This window comes from Ovis canadensis, chromosome 9, assembly GCF_042477335.2.
Source record: "Ovis canadensis isolate MfBH-ARS-UI-01 breed Bighorn chromosome 9, ARS-UI_OviCan_v2, whole genome shotgun sequence".
NCBI lineage: Eukaryota > Metazoa > Chordata > Mammalia > Artiodactyla > Bovidae > Ovis > Ovis canadensis.
In genome coordinates this window covers 53,082,652-53,095,148 of record NC_091253.1, presented here as the reverse complement: position 1 = coordinate 53,095,148, position 12,497 = coordinate 53,082,652, and the positions used below count along the sequence as shown (strand labels likewise).

General features: G+C 42.2%; 1 protein-coding gene and 1 long non-coding RNA gene across 4 annotated transcripts in view; one reads left to right on the top strand and one right to left on the bottom strand.

The window, feature by feature from the left end:
* The window catches only part of MTFR1 (mitochondrial fission regulator 1), a 61,947-nt gene extending 55,937 nt beyond the window's left edge, over nt 1-6,010 (bottom strand). For 2 of the 3 annotated variants that reach the window (XM_069600121.1, XM_069600123.1), the window contains exon 1: nt 5,810-5,899. The gene's annotated coding sequence lies outside the window, so the exon portion shown is untranslated. Of the gene's footprint in view, nt 1-5,809 lie in introns of all 3 variants that reach the window. The other variant, XM_069600122.1, reaches the window with a different exon arrangement.
* Nucleotides 5,992-12,232, top strand: LOC138445799 (uncharacterized). The gene is made up of 3 exons (XR_011259003.1): nt 5,992-6,117; nt 9,507-9,556; nt 10,267-12,232. It is a non-coding gene; the product is annotated as an uncharacterized lncRNA (long non-coding RNA).
* The last annotated feature ends 265 nt before the right edge of the window (nt 12,233-12,497 follow it).

Sequence of the window (12,497 nt, the reverse complement as noted above, 5' to 3'; positions counted from 1 at the left end):
CCCCCCCCCCCAAAAGTTACTGTCCTTTGAGAACATATCCTTCTTACGTTTCTAGTGTGAAAATGCTGTTTCTTTTAGGATATGGGGATAGTAGATGAATTTTTTTTTTTTTTTTAATGCTTATTGAGCTTCCCTGGTGGCTCAGCGGTAAAGAATCACCTACCAGTGCAGGAGACAAAGGTTCGATCCCTGGTTTGGGAAGATCCCACATACTGCAGAGCAACTAAGCCTGTGCACCACAACTACTAAGCCAGCACTCGAGCGCCCAGGAGCCACAACTACTGAGCCCACTTGCCACAACAACTGAAGCCTATGTGCCCTAGAGCCTGCGCTCCACAACTAGAGAAGCCACCGCAATGAGGAGCCCGAGTACCACAATGAAGAGCAGCCCTTTTCCGCTTGCAGCAGAGAAAAGCATGACCAGCAATGAAGATCCAGCACAGCCAAAACTAAACTAAATATTTTTAAATTAAAAAATATATAAAATGCATATGTGTGCATGTTAATTCACTTCAGTCATGTCTGACTCTGCAATCCTATGGACTGCAGCCTTCCAGGCTCCTCTGTCCATGGAACTCTCCAGGCAAGAACACTGGAGTGGATTGCCACGCCCTCCTCCAGGGGATATTCCCAACTCCGGGATCAAACCTGTATCTCTTATCTCCTGCATTTACAAGAGGGTTCTTTACCACTAGAGCCACCTGGGAAGCCCCCGCCCCCCCCAAAAAAATGTTTATTTACCGTAATAAAATGTTGTCTACCATATGTCAACACCCTACCCTACTTTTTAGAAATTAAACTTGAAATTCAAGTCTAGTGACCACAGCTATAGATTCCACATGAGTCTGGGCTGAGACTTTAAATCAGAACACTTTACCACACTATTAAGTAATGACATAGTATTCGACCTATGGGTATGGAATTTACTGACAGTATTTTAGAACTAATATTCTATACTAGTCATACAAAAATTAAATATACTGCTACATTCTCAGTACCCAACACAGAATCTGACATATAATAAGTTTAAGTTTTTTCAGTCCACAAATGAATAAATCTCATGACCTGTACCACATCTCTCAACAACAAACTATTTAGATAAGAAGCCTAAGAACATTACCTAATTAAAACTTGATAAAAGTTCTTTCAAACTAAAAGAGCTTTAGATATGAAGCTAAACTTTTGAGGGACATTTTCACTAACATTTTTAGAGGATGACTTTCTCTCCTATGTTATAAAAGAGCTTATGGTAATTGTATGTTTCCATTTGAATTAAAGATGTGTCATTTTCATTTAACTCTGAGATATAACCCTATTGTGAATGACACAGGAATTTCCTTAAAGTGTTATTTTAAGCATTCCCATGCAAATGAATTAAGTATTCTGGCATCAGTTTTAAAACAATCTTTTGAAAAGACTGCTCATGTATCTTAAGTGGTCCTGGACACCAGTAGAAACAAACACTCACATCACTTGGAAGTCAGTAATATTTTTCACTAATTAAAACTGCTTTCTTGGGCCAAGCAAATTGATGAGCTGTGTAATAATTACTGTCCTCTACATATTAAGTATATATACAATTACCTTATGATAAAAGTCAATAAATCATACTTTTTAAAGGTGTTTAGTTGTTTTTTTTCCCAAATTAACAATACTTTTAAACTTTTTATTGAAATATAGTTCATTTACAATGTTGTATCAGTTTCAAAAAAAAAATGTTGCGTTTTTAAAAGCTAGTAAGGGTAGTTGCGACCCCATAGACTAGCTCGCCAGGCTCCTCTGTCTATGGAATTCTCTAGGCAAGAATACTGGAGTGGGTTGCCATTCCCTTCCCCAGGGATTAAACCCAAGTCTCCTGCCTTTCAGGTAGATTCTTTACCACTGCACCCTGAGGGAAGCCTAGTTACTGAAGTACTAGTTGCAGAAGAGAAACTCTAGAAGCAAACTAAATGTCCATCAATGAGGAAATAGTTAAATTCAACATACCCATTCTAAGTTTATGGCCATTAAAACAAAAAGGAAGGATATCTGATAAACATCTAAATGACTAACATATATCTGATACTGTTTTAAAAAATAAAGCATAGAAATAGTGGTGAAATAAATATTTTATGCATACACATACACAGAAGAAAATATCTGAAAAGATACCAAAGCTTAACATTGCCTGTGTCTGAGGCAAGGTGATGGAATTCTCCACCTTTCTTCTGTATCATTACGTAGTGAGATTATAGTGCCCCATTCTGTTGCTTAAACTAAGTGGTGCAATTTGTATCAACAGTATATAATAAACATATAAAAGAACAGATGAACAGTTGAGTTGTCAACGATTCAAAAAGCAACTATACACTAGTAATACTCATCACCAAGATTACCCAAGAAAACAAAGGAGTAGAAACTGAAGCTTACCTGGACTTTAGAAGCTACTGCACCACTGCACCACACTGTCTCTTACCCTTTTACAGACCTTTTTTCTCCATTTCTTTCCTTATGTCCATAAATTCACCAGCTGAACCAAAATCTATTTCCTTTATATGTGTGTGCTTAGTCACTCAGCATATTACGGCAGCCCCGGAAAATTAATACACCGTGAGTCTTGCTTCATTGCCAGACTCACTTAGAGCATGACCTCCCCCTCCCTGCACAGCACTAGACAGAATGTATATCAGCCTTCCCTGTGCCATTTTGTATTGCCTTGAGTTCCTTCTTCCTGAAATTGAATAGGGCTCATGGATATTTGTTGTTGTTGAGTTGCTTTAAGTCTTGTCGAACTCTTTGCAGCCCCAGGATCTGTAGCCCACCAAGCTCCTTTGTCCTTCAGTTTTCCAGGCAAGAATACTGAAGTGGGTTACCACTTCCTACTCCAGGGGATCCTCCCAACCCAGATATCGAACCCACGTCTCTTTCATTGCCAGGCGGATTCTTTGCCACTAGAGAGACCTGGACGGAGAAGGCAATGGCACTCCACTCCAGTACTCTTGCCTGGAAAATCCCATGGGTGGAGGAGCCTGGAAGGCTACAGTCCATGGGGTCGCTGAGGGTCGGACACGACTGAGCGACTTCACTTTCACTTTTCACTTTCATGCATTGGAGAAGGAAATGGCAACCCACTCCAGTGTTCTTGCCTGGAGAATCCCAGGGACGGTGGAGCCTGGTGTGCTGCCGTCTATGGGGTCACACAGAGTCGGACACGACTGAAGTGACTTAGCAGCAGCAGCAGAGAGACCTGGAAAGCCCATTTCTTTTATATTCAGCAGGTCAAATCATTAATTGCTTCCACATCTCAGGTGAAGCCATTTTTGACAGAGCCAGCTCATTATATTCCTAGGAGACTGTGATCATGTCACTTCTTTGCTCAAAATTCAAATTTCTTAAATTTGGCACTCAAGTTCCTTCATGTGTGAATTTAACCTTACTTTTAGACTTCTGAATTACTCCTCTACAGTAGGAATCCTAAACTCCAACTCAGCAAGTCTTCTCTACTGTCCTCTGAATAAGCCCAGCTGTCTCTTTCTCTCTCTCTAGTCCTTACTCTCAAACTATAGGTTTGGCCAAAAAGTTCATTTGGGCTTTTCCAAAGGCTGTTACAGAAAAACCCAGAACAAAGTTTTCAGCCAACTCAATACCTGGATGAGGATAAGAAATAGTGTAAAATTGAGAAGATGAGGGACACACTAAAGTATCCAGTATACATAGCCAGTATATGCTAACTGCCAAAAGAGGTAGAGACTATTTCTTGATTTTTTTCCTTTTCATTTCCCCTTTAACTGGCCATATCTATAGAAAAAATTTTTAATTTTATTTATTGAACTACACTTGCATACTTTGCTCATAACTTTAAAACCAATTGTTTAGTTCAGTCGCTCAATCGTGTGAGATTCTTTGCGACCCCATGAATCGCAGTACGCCAGGCCTCCCTGTCCATCACCAACTCCTGGAGTTCACTTAGACTCACATCCATCGAGTCGGTGATGCCATCCAGCCATCTCATCCTCTGTTGTCCCCTTCTCCTCCTGCCCTCAATCCCTCCCAGCATCAGGGTCTTTTCCAATGACTCAACTCTTGGCATGAGGTGGCCAAAGCACTGGAGTTTCAGCTTTAGCATCAGTCCCTCCAATGAACACCCAGGACTGATCTCCTTTAGAATGGACTGGCTGGATCTTCCTGCAGTCCAAGAGACTCTCAAAACCAATTGTGTTAACCTTTTATTGTTTCAAAGGGATGAAAAATACCTATCCAGGTGTGTTTATTTTCCCATTATGGATTTGTAGCCCAACAGAAATTTCCACAGCAGTTAGGTTTACTCCACAATTCTTAGGACATTCAATTATGGTTAAAAGAGCAAGAATTTTGCAGTGACCTGGATCAGCAAGCTAAATTACAGCCCCCTGCTTCTTACATAGAGCTTCCCAGGTGGCTCAGCAGTAAAGAATCCTCCTGGGTTCCATCCCAGAAGGAAATAGCAACCCACTCCAGTATCCTCTCCTGTGAAAACTCATAGAGGAGTCTGGCTGGCTACATACAGTCCATGGGGTTGAAAAAGAGTTGGACACAACTTAGGGACTAAACAACAACAACAAGCCCCTTACATCAGCCTGACCTCAGGCAAACTGCTTAACCTCTCTAAACCTCTTTTACCGCTCACCTGTAAAATGGGATAATACCCATCAATACTTCATACAGCTGTTGTAAAAGTTAAATGAACTAACAGGTGAAAACACTTTCACAATGCTTCATACACATCAAGAACTTGGTAAATATCAAATTATCAATACTAAAACAAAATTAAATAAAAATACATTATTACCACTCAAATGCAGTAAAGCTACAGACAAAACTAGATTATTTGGCACCTTTGTTTTCAGTGATTTCGAAAGCCTGAGCACCAGGTAATGAGACGGCACCGTTGGAAAATTGCCCACAATCTCCTAACGCAAAATGCATTAGCGCCGTCTAAGGCCTTAAAGCGTGCCTTATTTTGCTCAATCCCTCTGGGAAGCAAATGCTTGGAAAAGGATGACTATTGATCCTAAGAAATAAGTAAGAGAGATACAATGATATGTCTCAGATACACGTCAAAATAATCTGGGGGAGAGGGACAAGCCTAGCCATTTATTGATACTTGTTGAAACTGGGTGATGGGTACACTGAGTTCTTTATGCTAGTCTCTCGACCAGGTTTCCATTATATAACGTGTTTTTAAATGTTAAAAGGTCGATTCTTTCCCTTCCACCCCCACCTTTGGGACTAATGCAGGTCCTGGTCAAGAACACACAGTGGGAAAGTCCAAGGAGGCGAAAAGTGGAAACAGTAAAAAGCCGGCCAGCTGAGTTGGTTAAGCCCCGGGGCCGCTAGGGAGGTGTGCTGCCCTCTCCGGACGCCCGAGGCCTGGTGGGGAGGTGCGCCCGCCGATCCCGGGGGACGCGCAACATCCACGGGAACCGCCGCCAAGGGCCTTCCAGACACCGGACCGAAGACGGAGGAAGGCAGGGGGCAGCCGTGGGGGGTTGGGGGGGGGGGGGGGAGGAGCCCCAGCCCTCGGGGCTAGTCGGCCGAAGTCCCTCCGCTCCGCCGAAGCTCCAGCCCCACCCAAGCCCTCAGCCACCCGGCGGCCCCAGAGCCTCTCCCATCAGCCGCGGCGCAGTCACCCAACCGGCCGGCGGAACCCGCCCTCCTCCCGGCAACTCCTAACCGCGCTCCTTCAGCTCCCACGCTGACTGTCACCAGGGCTCCCCACCACCATCAGGCCCAGGGGCACCTCCTCGATCCCCAAGCCAACTGCTCTCCAGAGCCGCCAGCCCCACTTTACCTCGGCCGCGCGGCAGCCAGGAGCCTGCTCCGGCGACTCAGGCTTGAAGCTCGCTGTCCCGGGGCGTTGCTGACAATCACCCCAGTCTCCGCCCCGAGCACCGGCCAGCCTGACCAATCAGCGCCTAACCCGAAGGCGGGCACTGAGAGCCGGGAGCGGAAGGCGAGGTGACGGCGGGACGCGCCTGGGGCGGCCTTTCGCAGAGTGCGCACGCGCGGGGCTCGACCAGCGTGTGCGCTTTCTCGTGAACCTGGCTTTTTGTCTTCACTTCTTGCGCTGCGAAGTTCTTTGTAAACTTCAAGCTCTAGGTGTGTAGGAAAACCCACATTTTGATTGTGGGCACAAATATGGATGACCTTGAAAGAAGCTGTGAATCTTAAGCCCTTATTAAGCTAACAGATGTTGAGCTCTTTCTTATCGGGCTGTAGGGACGTGTCCTCACCCAGCCTATATTGTGCCTTCCTATCTCGGGTGTGTTTGTCTTTAGGGGAAGTGAGGGTGTGGGGTTATACAAAGTGCCTGATGGATGAGGATTTTATTGTCTTCAGTTCCAGCATCTTAGTCTGATTCATTGGGACAGGTGTTTTTTCAATAGTTGAGTATCCTAGAACACTGGATTTCAAATCATTGTCATGAAAATAGCATTATATTGATAGCTAACAATATATTAAGCTTGGTAACCTGTGTAGGACTGGTGAAAGATTCATTTGTAGAATGAGAAAGCTGTCTATTTCTGTATGAGCTTTCAAGAGGCTGTTGGTGATTAGCTGTTTTTCTTACCCTCCCATTGTAATTGACCCCAGAGGTCAGTCATCAGAGCGTTGATGTTTTTATCACAGGTGCCCGAGTCTCTCCCTGGCGAGGGCTTCCCTCCTTCAACAAGAGCATCAATTCACTTACTCAACAAGGGATTGTTGGGGGTCCACTGTGACAGTACAAATATTTTTAAAAGCTTTGAACCACACCCTCAGTGAGCCTACAGGCTAACCACACACTTAACTTAATGTAACCAAATGTTATAATGGAGGCATGGAGGGGGCCTGGAAGACCTTCCTAAACCTGCCCTGGGTTCTCAGGGAGCCTAACAGAGAGGACTGAATGCTTGAGCTGGGACCTGACCTGATGAAAGAGCAGGAGCACCTGAGCTAAAGGGGCAGGGGGCAAGCTTTACACCATTTCTGACAGCGTTCACCTGTTTCCTCTAAGATCTTTCCAGGGTGAATTTAGTGCTGAGCTAATAAATTTTGAGGGCTTCCCTGGTGGCCCAGTTGTAAAGCATCCACCTGCCAATGCAGGAGATGTGGTTCGATTCCTGAGTGGGGAAGTTCCCCTGGAGACAGGAATGGCAACCCACTCCAGTATTCTTGCCTGGAAAATCCTAAGGACAGAGGAGCCTTACGGGCTACATACAGTCCACGGGGTTGCGAAAGAGTTGGACGTGACTTAGCGACTAAACAACAATGACAAATGAAGCTTCTGCCAAAACCCCGTGACTTGTACTGGCTCTTTCCAAGGCCCAAGGAGGGCATCGAGCACTGAGTTCACACGATCATGGGTACTTTCAACTCTTTAAAAGGAAGATGTCTTAAAGACCTCCTCAACGGGGATTGGTTACGATTTTTTTCAATTCCAAGTTCTTTTCATTCACACTTGGCTTCATCCTAGAGGCACTGCAGTGGCTCTGGGCATTTAGGGAATCTGGGTGAGGGAAAAAGATGAATTCGAGTCACTTCCCTGATAAGTTATTGCTGACTCTCCCAGTGTTGGAATGGCTTCCAGGAAAGCTCCTAACCATTCTTTATTCTGTCTCATAAATGGATGTGTCCTGTGGGAACTGCCATTAGAAGTATGTAGCTGATGGAAGACAAAGAGGGTTTGAAGTGTGCTCAGCCAGAAGCTGATTCTAGGGGGAAATTCTGCAGTCATCACGTTTTCAAAATTATAAGCAGAGTGCTTTATTTTTTGTTTTGAATCAACTTTATTTTGGAATAACTTTAGATTTACAGAAAAGGTTACACAGATAGTACAAAAAGTTTCTGTGTGCTCCTCACTGAGTTTTTCCTAAGGCTAACATCTTACATTATCATAAAATATTTATAAAACTGAGGAGCCAGCACTGGTACAAATTCCAGAATTATTTCAGATTTTACTAACTCTTTTTCTGTCTCAGAATTCAATCCAAGGTGCCACATTGCATTTAGTCATCATGTCTTTTTAGGCTCCCTGGTCTGTTTCTCAGTCTTTCCTTGTTTTTCATAACCTTGCTATGACCATGACAGTTTTGAGGAATCTGATCAGATATTTTTTAAAATGTTCCTCAGTTTGAATTTGTTGATTGTTTCTTTTTTTTTACCTCGTGATTAGACTGGGATTATAAGCTTTGGGGAAAATATCATATGGATTAGATGCTCTTCACATCATATCATATGAGGACTTAATTATGCTGATGTTAAATTAACCCTGACCACCTAGACCGCAGTAGTATTTGCTAGTGTCAACACTGTAAAATAGCATTTTCCCCCCCCTCTTTCCATATTGTCTGGAAGTAAGTCACAAAATCCAGCCCACACTGAAGGAGAGTGGGAGATTAAGCTTCACCTCCTGGAGTAGAATATTAATGCATATTATCGGGAATTTTTCTGTAAAGAAGATTCATCTCTTCCTCCTTCCCCCACTTATTTATATCCAATCATTTATTATAAATATGCATATATATATTTATTTTATACTTCAGTTTATATTTTATATTATTTTAATTTTGTTGTTCAAATTTTTCCATCTTGACTATTGAACCTTTGAGGTTGACTCATGCGTCCTTTTGTTTTTTGATTATCATCTTTTTTCTTGAACTACAAGAAGCTCCAGGCTGATCTTGTATTTTTCCTGCCCCGGGATTAGAGTCGCCATTTCTCCCTTTCTTCAAGGAGTCCTGGAATGGTATTTAGGAACCAAAATCTAGATACTGGGTGTACTTGTTGCCCCGAGGTATCACTGATACTAGGCTCTCTGAGTGGACATATATTACTGCCTTGTTTTTTAATTCTTTGTTTACCTCTCTGTGATAGGCAACCTCTAAGTTGGCCCCCAAAGATCCCTGCCTGGTATTTATGCTGTTGTGTCATTTCCTCTCCTTGAGGGTGGGGTTGGACCTAGTGACTTCCTTCTAATGAATAGACTACAGCAAGAGTGATGTGATGTTCCTTCCAAGATTAGGTTACAAAAGGACTGTGACTTGTTTGCTCTCTCTTGATCTCTCCTTCGGTTACTCTGAGAAACTAGCTGCCATAATGTGAGCTGCTCTATGAAGAGGCCCATGTGGCAAGAAACAGGGAGGCCTCTGACCACCTGTACATCAGCCTGTAAGAAACTGAATCCTCTAACAGCCATGTGAGAGAACTTGGAAAAAGATCCTCTCCACCTTGAGCCTTGATATGACTGCAGCCCCACTGACACCTTGATTGCAGCTTTATGAGAAACCCTGAGCCAGAAACATCCAGCTCAGCCACACATGGGTTCTTCATGCATAGAAACTATGAGATAAATGATTATTGTGTTAAGTTGCTATGTTTTGAGTAATTTGTTAGAAAGCAATAGATAACTAATACAATTTCTGACTCTTCCATAAGATCAAGTGGTTCTTAAATTTCACTGTGGAATTTTTTTTTTTTTTTTTTTTTTTTTGCACATGGGATTTTAGTTCTCAGACCGGAGATCAAACCCATGCCACCCGCTGTGGAAGTTTGGACAGTAAGTAATACCGGACTGCCAGGGAATTCCCAGGAATTTGTTTAAAAATACATATACCCAAGCTTCTTTCCAGATTCTTATGTGATTGCTCTGTATAGCTAAGTTTAAAACTGTAGAAGGTTACAGGGCAATCCATTTGGGCGTTTTAGAAGAAAATAGACTTCTCTTTTTAGTATATCTGATCCTGGAATTCTTGACCCAAACAAATGGCTTTGCTTTCTTGGCAGAATCCAGAATAACTGAAATTTCATCTGCTAGTTGAAGTATTTATTGAATAGAGGAGAAAAAAAAAAAAGTTCATTCTTACTCAATATGCAGCCTTGAAAAAATACCTTGACCTTTACATGCCTCCAGAGATTTATCCTTATTAAGTGTATATTAGGGAATAAAAAGATGACCAAGGCCAATTGTGGGCCAGTTTCCATGTAGAGATTTAACAAGAAGTTAGGTTCCTATGTATTCATATTAGTTGATGGTAAGGCAGAATTGTGTTGTATTGATAGAAAGACTATGGGCTTCTAAGTCAGACAGACCTATATTGAAATATGCTCCTGCCACTACCAGCTATGCAGCGCTGGGCAAGCCAGCCAGCCTCAGTGGGTCTCAATTTCTTGACAGTGGGAAAAAGAGTCACCTTCAAAGGGTAGTCCTGAGGACTAATTGCGTAGTGTTTGTACAATACTAAGGGCAGGGCTTCTCTGGTGGTCTAGGGATGAAGAATCCACCTTGCAATGCCAGGAACACCGGTTGGATCCCTGATCTGGGAAGATCTCACTTGCCGTGGAGCAACTAAACCCATGTGTCACAACTACAGAGCCTGCATGCCTGGAGCCCTCACTCTTCGACCAACTAAGCCACCGACATGAGAAGCCCACGTGCTGCAGCTAGAGAGTAGCCTCCACTTACTGCAATTAGAAAAAGGCTTCATGCAGCGACGAAGACCCTGTGCAGCCAAAAATACAGAAATAAATAAACAAGACCCTTTCTCTAGTTCTGCTTTTTTGACAGTTCTGATTGCCTGTCTATAAAGAAATCTATCACACTGAAATGGGCCTCAAGAGTTCCTGACTTTAGAATTGAAGAAAACCTAGCTGGTAAAAGACCACTGGGTAAGGCAGTAAAGTACCCATGATAGGGACACTTAAAAGATAAAGGGCAGCTGGATGTGTTTAGGAGAGGTGCAGCTACAGGACAGCTGCTTAAGGATAATTGATGGGATAGCATCATCTCACAAGAGGGAAGAGTTGAAAGCTGGAGGTTAATGCCAAATAGTTCAGTACTCTTCGCTTCAAGGCTCTGGTCATGAAAGGCAGATATTGTTAATAGAGAATAATGTTTAAAACAGCTTCCATCATGTAAATCTCAGTACAAATGAATGCGTTTTACCATGGTGCCCAAGGAAGAATTACTAAGCTATTCTGATTTAATCATATATTTTTGGATATATTTGGTTGTTCTGAGCCTTGAAACTATTTTATTTTTCTCAGATCAGTGTACAAACCCATCTGATGTATGGTATGTCCTAAAAGATGTATATCCAAATAGATGAAAAACTCACTGCCTTCCAGAGACTGTGATTGTGATATTTCTTTCTCTAAACCAGGTTTGGGATAGACACTAACCCACAGAGCTCTTTTTTTTAATGTATTTAAATCATGCTTTGTTTTAAAAATTGTAATTATGGAAAATGTTGAACGTAAAAAGTAAAAAGCATAGTACAATGAATCCTCAAATATTTACCACACAGCTTCCCACTCCTATTGGTTTCATTTATACTCTTTCCTGGCCTCTTTGATTTTCTTTTTGGAGGTGATGCCAGAGAATGAATCACAAGGCCTGATACAAGCAAATTCTTTGATTCTTTTGAAGCTAATCTCAGACATGTTATTTCAACCATAAATATTTCTGTGAATATCACTAAAAGATAAGGAGTCTTTATTTTATTTTTATTTATTTTTGTTATTTGTTTATATTTTTGGTCATACCATGTGGCTTATGGAATCTTAGTTCCCTGAAAAGGGATAGAGCCAGGCCCCTGGCATTGAAAGCACTGGGGAAGTGTCTTTTTAAAAACATATCTATACTATTATTGAGGCTTCCCAAGTGGCTCAATGGTAAAGAATCTGCCTGCAATGGAGAAGACACTGGTTCAATGACTGGATCAGGAAGAAGCTCTAGAGAAGGAAATGGCAACCCACTCTAGTATTCTTGCCTGGAAAATCCTGTGAGCAGAGGAGCCTGGAGGGCTACAATCCATGGAGTCAAAAAGAATTGGACATGACTAAGCGACTAACACACACATCTATCTCTTTTTATTTTCTGTAAACTGCTGATTAGATACAAAGGCTTGATCTGATTCAGGTTCATTTTTTTTGGCCAGAATACTTCATCTGTGGCCGTGTTCACTTGTATCAGAAGCTACATGATGTTCATGTGCTTCTTTTTTGAAACATTAACAGCTATTGATTATCACTGCCTAGATCCATGATCTCATTATAGTTTGCAAAAGGGTGATGACTGCTTCCCACATGACTCAGTGGTAAAGAATCCACCTGTAACAGGAGCCTAGGAGCCATGGGTTTGATTCCTGGGTCGTGAAGATCACCTGGAGAAGAAAATGTCAACTCATTGCAGTATTCTTGCTTGGGAAATCTGGTGGACAGAAGAACCTGACAGGTGACAGTCTATGGGGTTGCAAAAGAGTTGGACACAACTTAGTGACTAAACAACAATGATCATGTGTTGTCATCCTGTTTCATTTATTAACTAATTGGTTACCTTGAGGCATGTTTATAAAGAAAGGCAGATTGATGCTTGTTTCTTAATATCTACCAGTTTTCAGACTAATTATCTCACATCAGTTATTTTGTTACCCTGAAATATAGCACGTTTCAGAAAGTCAGGTTTAATGCTTGGCTTGATTTAATGCTTGTTTTAATTC